The following is a 14920-nucleotide window of genomic DNA, read 5'->3' as shown; positions in this document are numbered from 1 at the left end:
GGGAGCGACCCCTTCCACCACAGACCACACTGGCATAGACTAGAAATCCTAAGGACGCTTTATTCTTAATAAAACTAACTGTTTACAAAGAAGCGTAAAAAATCAGAGAGGGGTCAGCCATTCGGCCCTTCGAGCCTACTCCACCATTCAGTATGATCATGGCTGATCGTCCAACTCTTGTTTCCACTTTCTCTGCATACCCTTTAGCCCTGAGAACTATATCTAACTCCTTCTTGAAAACATTCAATATTTTAGTCTCAACCAAAACTTTCTGTGACAGAGAGTTCCCCAGGTTCCCCTCTCTGTGTGAAGACATTTCTCCTCCTCTCAATCCTAAATGACCTACCTCGTATCCATAGAATATGACCCCTGGTTCTTAACGTGTCTGTCATCAGGAACATCCTTCCTGTGTTTTCACTGTCTAGTCCTGTTGGAATTTTATAAGTTTCTATGAGTTACTCCCCGTCATTGCTCCTAAACTCCAGTGAATGTAGTCGTAATATTGAAATTCATTGAAACATTTTTTGCTTCTTTGAAATACAAACTGGGACATGGAGTAGTCCATTCAGTCCCTCAGAAATGGGCAAGAGAACACAATTAGAGATGCACAGAGATTTTAGAGGATTGTAGGACTGGAGTAGATTGTTTCAGGGAAAAAAGAGCAAATTGTCATTCATGTTTCCATGAGTTATCCAAGTTATTGATAAAGGCATTTTGCCATTAAGCCACAAAAGGAGGCTGTTGGACCCATCAAGTCCAGATTGGCTCACAGAGGGCATAGGTTTAGGGTGAGAGGGGAAAGATCTAAAAGAGACCTAAGGAGCAACCTTTTCACGTAGAGAGTGTTGCGTGTATGGAATGAGCTGCCAGAGGAAGTGCTGGAGGCTGGTACAATTACAACATTTAAAAGGCATCTGGATGGATATATGAATAGGAAGGGTTTGGAGGGATATGGGCTGGGAGCTGGCAAGTGGGACTAGATTAGGTTGGGATATCTGGTCGGCATGGACAGGTTGGTCTGAAGGGCCTGTTTCCGTGCTGTACATCTCTATGACTCTATGATTATGACTGCAGAACAATTCAGTCAAACCCATTTACCAACTCTATTCCTGTAGCTCGATAGGATTATTTTTCTAAAATGGTTTTGATGTGTAGAAAGAAGCAACAGGAGTCCCACTGCAGAGCCCTGACCCTTAGGTGAGTTTTCCCTGGATGTGATCAATCCAGGCAAAACATCACCCTCACCATTCCAAAAAAACCTCTCAGAGATTTGACCTCATAAGCACAATGCCTCCATGTCCCGCCCAGAAAGTGAGAAAAGACTATTGTTTTCTCAGAGACACTGGCGATACATGGTTCCTCATGTCAGGGAGCATGTTCTTTGTAAATACATTTATTAGCAAAAAAAACTATAAAGTTATTGAAAATATAACAAATACCAGTATAATAAAACAAAACCCAAATTACAATACAACTGCTGTCTACTAACTACTAACCTACCCTATAATAGAAAACAGAACCAAACACTATGCAAAACAACACCAATAAATAAGTAAGTGATTAATAAAACAAAAAAAAGAACACACAAGAACACAAAATAACCATTCTCTGCGCAAAGCTCCCAAAACAAAAAAAATCGGGAGCGTTGTATACATACCTGTCTTAATTCAGGAGTCCCCTCTTCAGGGTCCTTGACTCAGCAAACCTAACCATCCTGGTTAAACGAATGCCCTAGTTAAGATAGCAGACAGATCTGTGTACAAATAACTCAAAAAGAGCTGCCATGTCTTTTAGAAAAGGTCTGTTGTGTGGTGCACCATATTTGTCGAAAAATCCAAGGGAATGTGCTCCATAATTAATTTCCGGCATCCCAACAACCCCAGTGGGTTCTCAGACACCCAATTCATCAGAATATTCTTCCGCGCACAGGAGGTAAGAATATCAAATAGTTTCTTCCCATGCCCATTTAAAGATGATAAATTCGGTAGACCCAGGAGGAGCGATATCGGGTCTACTTTAATTTCAGTCCTGAATACCCTCCCTATCTCTCCCGTCACAACTCTCCAATAAACACAGAGCCTACGACATGTCCAGAGCAATGGGTAAGAGTACCTACACTTATTTTACATTTGGGGCACACTGAAGATGCCCCTTTTTTAAACTTCGCCAGACAGTCTGGTGCCAGATGAACTCTATGCAGAACTTTTAACTTCACAGTGTATGTCCTATTACAGATTGAGATCTTTTGCATGTTCTCCCATATGCCCTCCCACATTTCAGAAGAGATCTCCACTCCTAGCTCTTGCTCCCAGACCTCACATAACCGGTTAATATCCTGCCAGGCCCTACCAGCCAGCAGGCGATAGAGGGCACTAGCCGAGAGGGTGCTTGTGGCACGTAACAACAACCTCTCCATATCGGGCTTATAAGGCTTAGTGAGAAGCATAGTCTTCTTCTGGATGAGATCCCTAACATGAAAAAAATGGAAAAGATCTCTGCTGGGCAGCCCGTCTTTGTGGCTCAGTTGCTCAAAAGACATCATAACTCCCCCTCAGACAAGTCTCCCAAACTGGAGACTCCTCTCGCTGCCCATAGTTTGAACCCTGAGTCTATTATCCCTGATCAGAACCCCAGCATGCCAACTATAGGTGTAAGTAGCGAAGTCTTGGATAAGCAAGGCATTGCCCTCCATTCCTTGACTGTACTAATAACAATGGGTTTCCGGCAGTGGTCCATAATTGTACTCATCTTATCCATGAACAACAGCTTAATAAGAGGGCACTTCACCAGGGAGGCCTCGATATCCAGCCATAATGAGCCTGGATCATTATCTGCCCAATCGCACAAAGGATAGCATGGCACTCAATTGATACCTCCTGATATCTGGGAAATCAACTCCTCCCCATCCTTGAGGCAACTGCAATTTAGTAAGTTTGATGAGGGCCCGCATACGATGCCAGACAAAGGAACCAAACCAAACCATAAGTTGCCGCAGTGTTGACCTGGGAAACATTATAGGGAGCATACGCATGGGATAAAGCAAATGAGGGAGGACATTCATCTTAATAACGGCTATTTGGCCCAACCATGAAATTGGAAGAGTCTCCCATCTCTGGAGATCCCGCCTAACAAGGGTGAGCAGGTGAGCAAAATTAGTCATAAAGGTCATAAAGATACCTAGGTATTGGAAACCTGCCTGTGACCACTTAAAGGGGAAGCTAGGGCCACCTTCAACCTCTGACGCTTCCTTGAGGTTCACCAAAGGCATAGCCTCGGCATTTGCAAAGTTAATCTTATATCCTGAGATAGCCCCAAATGAATTAATACTTTGTATCAGATGGGGTACGGAGGTCATCAGGTTCAATAAAAACAGAACGACATCATTCGCATACAGTGTAATCTTGTGTACCCTCGATCCCACCACTGGAGTGGTTATGTGGACGTTCTGACAATGGCCTCTACCAGCAGCTCTATCACCAACATAAACAACAACGGTGAGAAGGGACAGCCTTAAAGTCAATCAAAACTTTAGATTGACAACCTTACCAATCTAAAGTTTCCAGACTTCACCCTGTTCATGATGACCGTGGCCAGAGGGTGGCAATATAAAACCTCCACCAACCTAGCAGAGACCCAACCCAACCCAAACTGCTCTAAGACATAAAAGAGATACAGCCATTCCACTCAGTCAAATGCTTTCTCTGCATCTAAGGAAATCACCAGCCCTTGGACCGATCATTGCTGACATGCTTGGACCATAACCTTCTAATAATATTAGAAGTCCTATGGCCTCTTATAAAACCTGTCCGGTCCTCTTTGACAATATAGGGCAACATCTTCTCCAATCTCAGCGCCAAATTTTAGACAGAATCTTAAAATCTGAATTTAATAGAGTTTTGGGGCTGTATGAGGTACAATCCTCAGGAACCTTCTCCTTCTTAAGAATGAGAGAAATATTAGCTTCTGTCAAAGATGATGGTAGGCATTCATGCGTATAGGAGTGATTGTACATTTCCAACAGAATCCCAATAAACTCCTTATAAAACTCACCCAGGAGACGATCAGGGCCAGGTGCTTTTCCACTCTGAAGTTGCCTAGCTGCCTCCTGTATTTTCTGAACTGTCACGGGGACATTAAACAAGTGGCCTGTTCCAGGGTTATCCCCAGGAGGTCCAGGTTCTCAGAAAAAGGCTTCCACCTTGGCCCTCCTATCTTCGCAACCTTCAGAGTCAGGGAGCATTTTAAACCTTCTCTCCAAGTGTATTGTGGAAGCCAAGGCCCAGATCAGAGGACTGGGTGCAAGAGGAGACTGAGTTTATCTATAGTACACACATGGTTTAGTCATACAGTCACAGAGTCATAGAGATGTACAGAATCAGACCCTTCGGTCCAATTCATCCATGCTGACCAGACATCCTAAATTAATTTAGTCCCATTTGCCAACATTTGGCCCTTATCCCTCTAAACACTTCTTATTCATATACCCATCCATAAGCCTTTTAAATGTTGTAATTGTACCAGCCTCCACCATTTCTTTTGGCAACTCATTCCATGTACACACCACCTTCTGCGTGAAAAAGCTGCCCCTTAGTTCCCTTTTACATCTTTCCCCTCTCACCCTAAACCTATGCCCTCTAGTTCTGGACTTGCCCACCCCAGGGGAAAGACATTGTGTATTTACTCTTTCCATGCTCCCCATGATTTTATAAACCTCTATAATGTCACCCCTCGGCCTCCGACGCTCCAGGGAAAACAGCCCCAGCCTATTCAGCCTCTCCCTATAGCTCAAACCCTCCAAGCCTGGCAACCTCCTTGTAAGTTTTTCTGAACCCTTTCAAGTTTCACAACATCCTTCCAATAGGAAGGAGACCAGAATTGCACACAGTATTCCAAAAGTGACCTAACCAATGTCCTGTACAGCCACAAAATGACCTCCCAACTCCTATACTCAATGCTCTGACCAATAAACTCTTGGGTACTGTGACCATAGGATCTGGAGCTCTCGGTAACTGGGATCAATTTCCTACTCAGGAATGATCTGGCCATCTGTGACCAATTTCTGGAAACTCCCAAAATCCTGGCCAAACAGATATCCCAAAGAGCGACCGTGAAACCACAGGGATTGAGAGAGGCCAAGTCAGAACATGCTAAAAGGAAAACAGGGAAGATGAAGGCCCCACAGAGAATGAACAGTGTGGAAAAGAGGCCCTGCTGAGGAAAAGAGATTTCTGCCAAACCTCTAGGAAAAGAAAGGGGGTGACACAATGTGTACCCCACCAGCAAGGCTCAAGGGAGAAAGCTGAATAAGTTTCATAGATATTAAACAAATTATTAAAATTCGTTCACAGGATGTGAGTGCTGTTGGCCAGGTCAGCATTTATTGTCCATCCCTAGTTGCCCAGAGGGCAGTTAAGTGTCAATGACATTGCTGTGGGTCTGGAGTCACATGTAGGCCTGACCAGGAAATGATGGCAGTTTCCTTCCTTAAAGGGCACTAGTGAACCAGATGGATTTTTCTAACAATCAACAATGGATTCACGGTCATCATTAGACTCTTAATTCCAGGGAAGGTAGGTAAGCTTTAAGTTGAACCAGCGCATCCCTTCATAGACAAGGTAAATGGGAGCTAGGAGGGCCCTGTACAGGATGAGTGTGATGCTTCATGCAGTCAAAGAGTCCAAAGACTGCCAAGTAAATAAAGCAAAAATAGCAAAAGATTGAGGGAAGTGCAGCCCACAAGAGAGTCCTCATCTCTTGGATTTTCTAGGGATGCAGTAATTTCTCGAGCTCAGCAAATGGATGGGGATGAGTTGAAGTCTTGTTGTCTAATCCAAAGTTTGCAGTGAATTTGGGCAGCTCCCACATAGATAAGAGGATAGGAAGGGAGATACTTCACCTGGCTGAAAAGCCACTAAAGGGTATATAATGCAGTGGGAGCAGGGCAGCCACCAGAGGGCAGTAGAATCACCATGAGCTAACCCAGTCACCCAACACATCCTCGAGCAGGTAATGTTCTGGGGACTTGGGTTCAAATCCCGCCATGGCTGCTAGTGAAACTTGAATTCAATATAAGTCTGGAATTAAGAACCTAATGATGACCTTGAAAGTGTTGCAGTTATCGGGGGGAACCCATCGTCCACGAATGTCCCTTAGGGGAGGAAACTGCCATCCTTATCTGGACTGCCCTACATCTGACTCCAGACCCACAGCAGTGTGGTTGACTCTTAACTGCCCTCTGGGCAATTAGGGATAGGCAATACAAGTTAGCCCAGTCATTGACGTCTACGCCTCATGAGTGAATTTAAAATAACAGACACAAAGATCTCAGATACAAGCTGTCTGCCTCCAGCCTGCACTGGACAAAGAAAAATGTCAAGATAGATTGAAAGTCAATACTTTAAGATCTACCTTGTCACTCACAATGGAACTCAAATGAGGAGGTAAAATCAAACTGTTAGCTTAACAGCCTTCCAATTAGTCAACTAAGATAGGCCATCAGTACCTGAAATAGCTCTGTTGAATTAATTAAATCTAGGATTCTAAGTCAGTTGCTGTTTGACCTCCAGAGCAGGAGTCCAGGCTGAGTTGGCAGCCTGCCTTGGACCCTCAATCTCTGCTGTTCTCAGTTGTTTGTTGGAAACAAGCTCATATTTTGCCTGCAAGTTGGTGTTGTGGGTAAATCACCACAAGTTACCTTTAATTCAGCTACTTATGAAGAAATCTCACAGGCAATCAAGAGCTGAAGCAATGATTTAAACTTTATTGCATGCAGCAACCAAAATAAAATCTTTCAAGTAAGCAAGTTCAACTTCACAACTCGACTTGGCTCATAGCCGATTGTTGGTTGAACGTAGCTACGATTCTATCAACAGTGTCAGTCTTCAGAAGTGACTAGAGTTCAATCCTTATGCATTGTCGTTCTTTGAGGTTCTGCTCCTGATTTGTTATACACAATTTTCTCTCTTTCAAGTTGGTGGTGTGACATGATTGATAATCCTTTAGATTCTTTCATCCCCACCATTGATTACATTTCTGGAGGCCTCAGGTCTGCAGTTTGAGTGGATAAAGTGTGGAGTTGGAGGAAGCACATGCGGTCAGGCCGCATCAGAGGAGCAGGGGAGTCGCGTTTCAGGATGGGGCCTTTCATCAGGACTGGGGGAGGGGGAAGGGCACTGAGAAATAGAGGGAGGGGAGTTGAGGCTGAGGGTAATATAGGTGGGATGCTGATAGGTGGATGCAGTTAGGAGGTGATTGTGATTGGTGAGTGGGAAGGGTGGAACTGATACATGGGAAGGAAGATGGACGGGTTAGGTCAGATCAAGAGGGCTGGACATGGGATGAGGTGGGAGAGTGGGGAGATTTGGAAGCTGGCGAGTTCTACGTTGAGGCCATATGATTGTAATCTTCTGAGGCAGTACGTCAGTAGTTTGCTTTCTTATCAGAAATAGATCCCCTGTCCCTTGATAGATGCTGCCTTAACTGTTGTTTGAAATAGCTTGTTCTGCAATTAACCCCTTTACTTTTGAACATTCCATCTGCAGATAGTCTTAGTTGATCATTTGTCATGAGGCAGCAGGTAATCAAGCAGTGTTTTCTCCTCTTGCCCAGGAAATTGCTTGTTTATCTTCCTTTAGCTCGTTCTTCCTAGAGATGGTTAATGAGCATGTTGCTTTTAATCCATTAAATTAGATTAGATTAGATTCCCTACAGTGTGGAAATAGGCCCTTTGGCCCAACAAGTCCACACTGACCCTCTGAAGAGTAACCCACCTAGACCCATTTCCCTCTGACTAATGTACCTAACACTATGGGGAATTTAGTATGGCCAATTCACCTGACCTGCAATCCCTTTACAATAATTTCCTCTTGCCCCTTTCATATTGAGAAACAGTTCATCCCAGAAAGAGTAACTGCTGATTTTTTCAATCCATTAAGTTATTAAAGTTGTAAAGTTTATATTGTCACAAAGAAATCTATTGGTCCCAAAACAGGAACTTATTAATGAAACCTAATCTCTGGGAAGTTGTAACTGACATGACTAATATTTCTTTAGTAAATTTGGGTTAATGAAAATTTAAAAATCTATAACTTATATCCTGTCTAGTCTTCCTTAATTTCCTGAGTGCTTGTGTATGTGTGTTGAGTAACATAGCAATCCCCCCCATATTTTGACTGTTTTGTTAATAAACTATCTTTTGTTTCATCTCAAAGATTTTCGATGTGGGATTATTTCAAAATTTGGAGTCCAAACACCCTTCAACCTACCTTAGTAGACAAAGGGATAGAATCATAGAATCCTTACAGTGCGGAAACAGGCCATTTGGCCCATCAGGTCCACGTTGACCCTCAGAAGAGCATCCTTCACAGACCCATCCTCTACCCTATCCCCATAACCCTGCATTTCCCATGGCTAACCCACCTCGTTTGGACATCCCTGGACACTATGGGCAATTTAGCATGGCCAGTCCACCTAACCTGCACATCTGGACTGTGGGAGGAAACAGGAGCACTCAAAGGAAACCCATGCAGAGAATGTGCAAAGTCCACACAGAGTCACCCAAGGCTGGAATGAAACCCGGATCCCTGGTGCTGTGAGGCAGCAGTGCTAACCACTGATTCTCTGTGCTGGAAGTAGGAGGGAAAAGGAACAAATCAAACGATATTTAATTATCTCAGGCTTAAGTAGGTAAAATCAATCATAATTTAAATTCCCCCATACGTCTGACAAATTTAACTAGTGGATCTAAGTTTTACACAGCCACTAGCAGTCACATCACTCTTTGTGGACATATGGTTCCACATAACTCTGCAGTTCCACATCATTCTGCTTTTTATTCACACAGGAGAGGTTTAGTATCCTGCCTGACAACAGCATGCACTTTCAAGTTTCACGATTACAATTGTCATGAGCAAGCCACTCTTCTACAACACCTCTCTTCCTTGGGTCACAATGGCCCTAATGGCGCAAATTTCCAGAGACCCCTTTCTGCTGACCAACCAATAACACCCATGGTTCGGCTACTTTACAAAATCACAGAATTATTATGGTGCCTGAGAGGCCATTCAGCCCAATTTGCCTGCACTGACAATACTATCTAGCGCCAATCGCCTGCCTTTTCCCCATAACTCTGAACATTGATGGTAAACCATCTAACTCTTTAGTATCTCTGAACTATCTCACACAGCTATCCAGATTTTACATCTTTTTAGCCAGTTTGTACTGTGCTTCCAAGAGCTGGAAAACAGGAAAGTCTGACTACTTCAGTATTCCTTCAAAGCTGGGTGGCCATACTATCACACAGAAGTTCTGTGCATGCTAATCATGGTGCTGATGCAGTGACTTCTAGATCCAGAAGCCACCATTGTGTATGAACTTTGGAGGTCTGTGCAGAGGCTGGAATATTTAGTGGCAATGTAGCCTCAGAGTTATTTTCTTCCTCTCATAATAATTTGGTACATTCCTTTTTCTCTCTCTGTCAAATTTCATGTTGCTCTTGCATTGGTGCACTCATTAACTTCCATCTCCCTTGTTTTCTTTACAATAGTAACTTCTCTGACTGCCTTTTCTCTATAAAGCCATGTGTCCTTTTCCTCTTAACCATCTTCTTATTGGTACTGCTTTTAGGTCAAGGGTTGCCAGGTCACATAGATCAACATTTTTTATTATTCAAGAAAATTACAATTGATCTGTTTACAATTAAAAACTCGTAAAAGTCTCTTTCAAGCATTCTCAAAAGAAAGTACAGATTCAGAGTCATTTAACATAAATTACACATACTCCTGACTGTATTGCTTCCAGGTCACAGATCATCATAATACCTTGCAACATCTTTTGATATTTCTAGTGACTGACAAGCTCTTTACAAATGCAAAGAAAACAAATCATTCAATCATTTAGATTAAAACAAAACCTATTCCTTCATTTCTGTGCGTATAGAAGTGATTTTTCTAGCAAATATCACCAGAATGATTGTAAATTGCCTCCAACTACCTCTAAGACAGGGGCATACTGCAGATACTGGATATTTGATACTTAAGTAGGAACTGATAGGAGTACAGAATCACAGAGTATAGAGTCATAAAGCACGGAAACAGACCTTTCGGTCCAACAAATCCATGCAAAACATAATACCAAACTAAACTAGTCCTACCTGCCTGTTCCTGGCCCACATCCCTACAAACCTTTTTTCTTCATGTACTTATCCAAATGTCTTTTAAATGTTGTAATTGTACCCCTATCCATCACTTCCTTAGGATCATTCCACACGCAAACCACCCCACATGCAAAACAATTGCCTCTTATGTCTTTTTTAAATCTCTCTCCTCTCACCTTAAAAAAGGTGCCCCCCCCTTGTCTTGAAATCTCCCATCCTCGGGAAAAGACAACCACCATTAACTCTATCTATACCTCTCATTATTTTATAAATTTCTATCAGATCACCTCTCAACCTCCTACACTCCAATGAAAAGAGTCCCAGCCTATCTCGCCTTTCTTGATAACACAAACCTTCCATACCAGGCAACATTCTGGGAAATCTCTTCTGAACAGTCAACGCATCAGATAGTGATTGTGGGGGCAAGCCCATTGACAAAAGAATACATGAACTAGGAGCTGGAGCAGATATTTAACCCTTCATGCTCTTTCTGCCATCAAAGAATCATGGCTGATTTTGTATCTCAGTTCCAGCTTCCTGCACCATCCCCATAGTGCTTAATACCATTAATACTCAAATATCTATCTTAAATGTACACAACAAGAGCTGTTCAGGCAGAAAGGTCTGAAAATTGCACCTCATTCAGTGGAGAAATTTTCTTCATCTAATCCAGATAATCCATTATCTAAGCATCTACATTATTGAACTCCTAAAAGAATATTGCATGTTTTAATGAGAAGATCTCTCAGTCTTTTGAATCATTTTAATTATTTCATGGGATGTGAGTGCTGCTGGCCAGTACTGATTACCACAGGGCAGTTAAGAGTCAATTGCATTGCTCTGAGTCTGGAGTCATGTGTAGGCCAGAACAGGTAGGGGAGCAGATTTCCTTACCTAATGGACATTAGTGAACCAGATGAGTTTTTATAGCAATTGATAGTGGTTTCATGGCTACCATTAGGCTAGTATTTCATTCCAGATTTTGAGTTCAAATTTCATGGTGGGAGTCACACTCAGATCATTAGCCTTGCATATCGATTTACCAGCTCAGCGACACTCTAATTTCTATGTTTGCATGTTACCACTATGCCCCCACTGTTATTCTAAGAAATATAGGTCCGGTCTATTCAATATCTACTCCTCCCAGGAATTATCCTGGTGAACCTTTAAGTCCCTCAAACACAAGGATATCCTTACTTTGTACACAGATTTCCAGTCATGTTCTCACCATAATCCTATATAATTGTAATAAGACTTCATTATGTCTCTATCCCATTGCCAATGCCTCCTCCTAATTGTCAGCAGAGGCCCCCATGGACCCACCTATGAAGTTACTCGCACACTTGCCATCCTAACGTCCCCTACAACCATTCAATGCAATCCCCTCAGATGAGATGAGAGACCAAGAGGAGTATTTGTATATCTTTATTGGTCTTGTCAGCTATGGCTTATTTAGCAGGTATCTTTAACTCTGAACCAAAAAGGCTGCAGGTTCAATACCAACTATGACTGAAACACAACACTTAAAACCCAGAAACCCAATGGAGTTTTGAGGTGCTGCCTTTCTAATGGGATGCTAAAACTAAAGTTCTTTGTGCCCTCTTCAGTTATCATAAATGACTTTGTTGTCCTATTTTGAACCCTCCAACCACAAGGGATGAACTCAGATTTCTCCAGTTTCTTCATTTCCCCTCCCCCCACTTTGTCTCAGTCAAATCCCTCGAACTCAGCACCGCCTTCCTAACCTGCAATCTTCTTCCTGACCTCTCCGCCCCCACCCCACTCCAGCCTATCACCCTCACCTTGACCTCCTTCAACCTATCGCATTTCCAATGCCCCCCCACCCCCAAGTCCCTCCTCCCTACCTTTTATCTTAGCCTGCTGGACACACTTTCCTCATTCCTGAAGAAGGGCTTATGCCCGAAACATCGATTCTCCTGTTCCTTGGATGCTGCCTGACCTGCTGTGCTTTTCCAGCAACACATTTTCAGCTCTGATCTCCAGCATCTGCAGTTCTCACTTTCTCCTCCTATTTTGAAGAAGGGCAAGTAGATTATTTAGTGCAACACCTTTTTTATTCTGTGGGGTATGGGCACTGCTGGTTGGACCAGCATTTATCATTAATCCCGAGTTGCTTCTGAGAGTGATGAGCTGCCTTCTTGAACTGCTGCAGTCCATGTGCTGTTGGTAGACCCACAATGCCATTAGAGAGAGAGTTTCAGCATTTATGGGCAACACGATGGCTCAATGGTCAATGCTGCTGCCTCACAGTGTCAGGGACCAGGGTTTAATTCCAGCCTTGGGTGACTGTCTGTGTGGAGTTTGCATTTTCTCACTGTTTCCTCCCACAGTCCAAAGATGTGCAGGTGGTGATTTGGCCATGCTAAATTGCCCATAGTGTTCAGGGATGTGTAGGTTATGTGCATTCATTGAGGTAATTATAGGAGAATGGGTCTGTTGGGTTCCTCTTTGGAGGGTCGGTGTGGACTTATTGGGCCAAATGGCCTGTTTCCACACTGTAGGGAATATACAATTTTGACTCAGTGACACTGAAGGAAAAATGATATATTTCCAAGTCAGGATGGGCACTGGAGGGGAACATGCAGGTGGTGGTGTTACCATGTATCTGCTGTCCTTGTCCTTCTAGATGGAAGTGTTTAGGGTTTGTCTAGGATGCTGTCTAAGAAGCCTTGGTGAATTTCAGCAGTGCATCTTGCAGATAACACACCTGCTAACTGAGCATTCGTGGTGGAGGGAGTGGATGCTTGCGGGTGTGATCCCAATCAAACAGGTTGCTTTGCCCTGAATGATGTTAAGCTTCTTTAGTGTTGGAGCTGCACCGCCTGGCTTGGACAGGCTTTGGGGAGCCAGGAGGTGAGTTGCTCACTGCAGTATTCCTAGCCTCTGATCTGCTCCTGTAGCCACTGTGTTTATGTGGCGAGTCCAGCTGAGTTTTTGGTCAATGGTAACTCCTGGGATATTGATGTTGGGAGATTCAGTGATGATAATATGTCACCACTAGTGTCAAACAGTAATGATTAGATTATCTCTAATTGGGGATTATTATTGCCTGGTATTTGTGTGATGTAAATGTTACTTGTCACTTTTCTGATCAAGCCTAGGTATTGTCTGGGTCTCGCTGCGTTTGGACATGGACTGCTTCAGTGTCTCAGGATTTGTGAATGGTGCTGAACATTGAACGATCATCAACAAACTTCTGTATCTGAGGATGAGGGGGCAGTCATTGCTGAAGCAGCTGTACTATTTTGCCTTTATCTGCGACTACCTGGTTATTGCTGAGCTTTTTATGCGCAAATTGGCTGTTGCATTTCCTGCATTGCAATAGGTATTAGAGTCCAACAGTTCTTCAGCAGCTGTAAAAATGGTTCATAACATCTATAAATGCAAAGTTTTCTTTTTTGGGCATGGAGGGGTTGAAAATCTGATCCCAACACCTGATGTAACTTCACTTTCTGTTGAATGTTTCCTTTTAAACAGAAATGAGAGCAGCTGGATCAACATTCCCAAGTACTTGATCTGCCTTTGGGACTCCCAACATCAGAAGATTTCACTAAGTAATTTAACCACTAATGGACAATACAGGGAATCCTTTCAACAGTTTAATGTAAATATTTGTACTCTGTGGCATCTGATGTGTAATAGTTGACATTAGACTTAACACAATCTGGTAATTTTGACCAAACTACCCATGTGATCCAATGGAGCTTCAACTGTGATGTATACAATGTATAGATATTTGTGTAACTAAAGAAAAAACTATGTTTTTTCTCCAGTTCCCAGTAGCAATCAGAAATTGGATGAATTAGCTTTATTGTCACGTACTCAGATGGGTACTGTGGAAGTTAACAAGTCGCTAATTATGGCACCATCTTAGGTACAGAAGTACAGATTCATAGTCAATTTATTTTCGGAAAAAGAAAGAAAAATAAAGAAATAAGGGGTCAGAATTGCAGAATAAATTAGAAAATAGAGGAATGAAAAGTTTAGGACAATGGTACTTCCAAATTGGTGCTTGTGACTGATCTCCTTCATCCATTCTTTTCCTATTCAGTTTTAGGAAGCACTGGTTTGAATGGAGGTGGCACTGAATATATTGTACTTTACCACGCTGTTCCACGCAAGTTGAGAAGCAGCCTTTTCAAGCACATAGCCAGAAACACACGATCCTGAGGAGATGTCTGCCTGAGCCTTCTCCTGTGTTTCAGTGCTCCTCAGTGTCATCATAGCACAGGTTCTGAAGAAGGGTCACGCGATTCAAAACTCTGTTTCTCTCTCAACAAAGTCAGAAGTCACGTGACACCAGGTTACAGTCCAACAGGTTTATTTGAAATCGTAAGCTTTCAGAGCACCGCTCTGAATTCACTGATGAAGGGGCAGCGCTCTGAAAGCTTGTGACTTCAAATAAACCTGTTGGACTATAACCTGGTGTCATGTGACTTCTGACTTTGTCCGTCCCAGTCCAACAATGTCACCTTCACATTATGGCTACTCTCTCTCAACAGATAGAGTCATGGAGGGGTACAGCACGGAAACAGACCCTTTGGTCCAACTAGTCCATACCGACCAGATATCCTAAACTAACCCAGTCCTATTTGCCCACACTTGGCTCATATCCCGTTAATCCCTTTCCATTCATGTACCCATCAAATGCTGCCAGACCTCCAGCACCTTGTTTTTATTTCCAAGTGATAAACGCTGTAGGAACCCGCTTGTAAATGTCTGGGGAAGTAGGTGCTTGAGCGATAG

The sequence above is a fragment of the Chiloscyllium punctatum genome, chromosome 49 (genome assembly GCF_047496795.1).
Source record: "Chiloscyllium punctatum isolate Juve2018m chromosome 49, sChiPun1.3, whole genome shotgun sequence".
Lineage (NCBI taxonomy): Eukaryota > Metazoa > Chordata > Chondrichthyes > Orectolobiformes > Hemiscylliidae > Chiloscyllium > Chiloscyllium punctatum.
Note: the sequence above shows the minus strand (reverse complement) of the source record.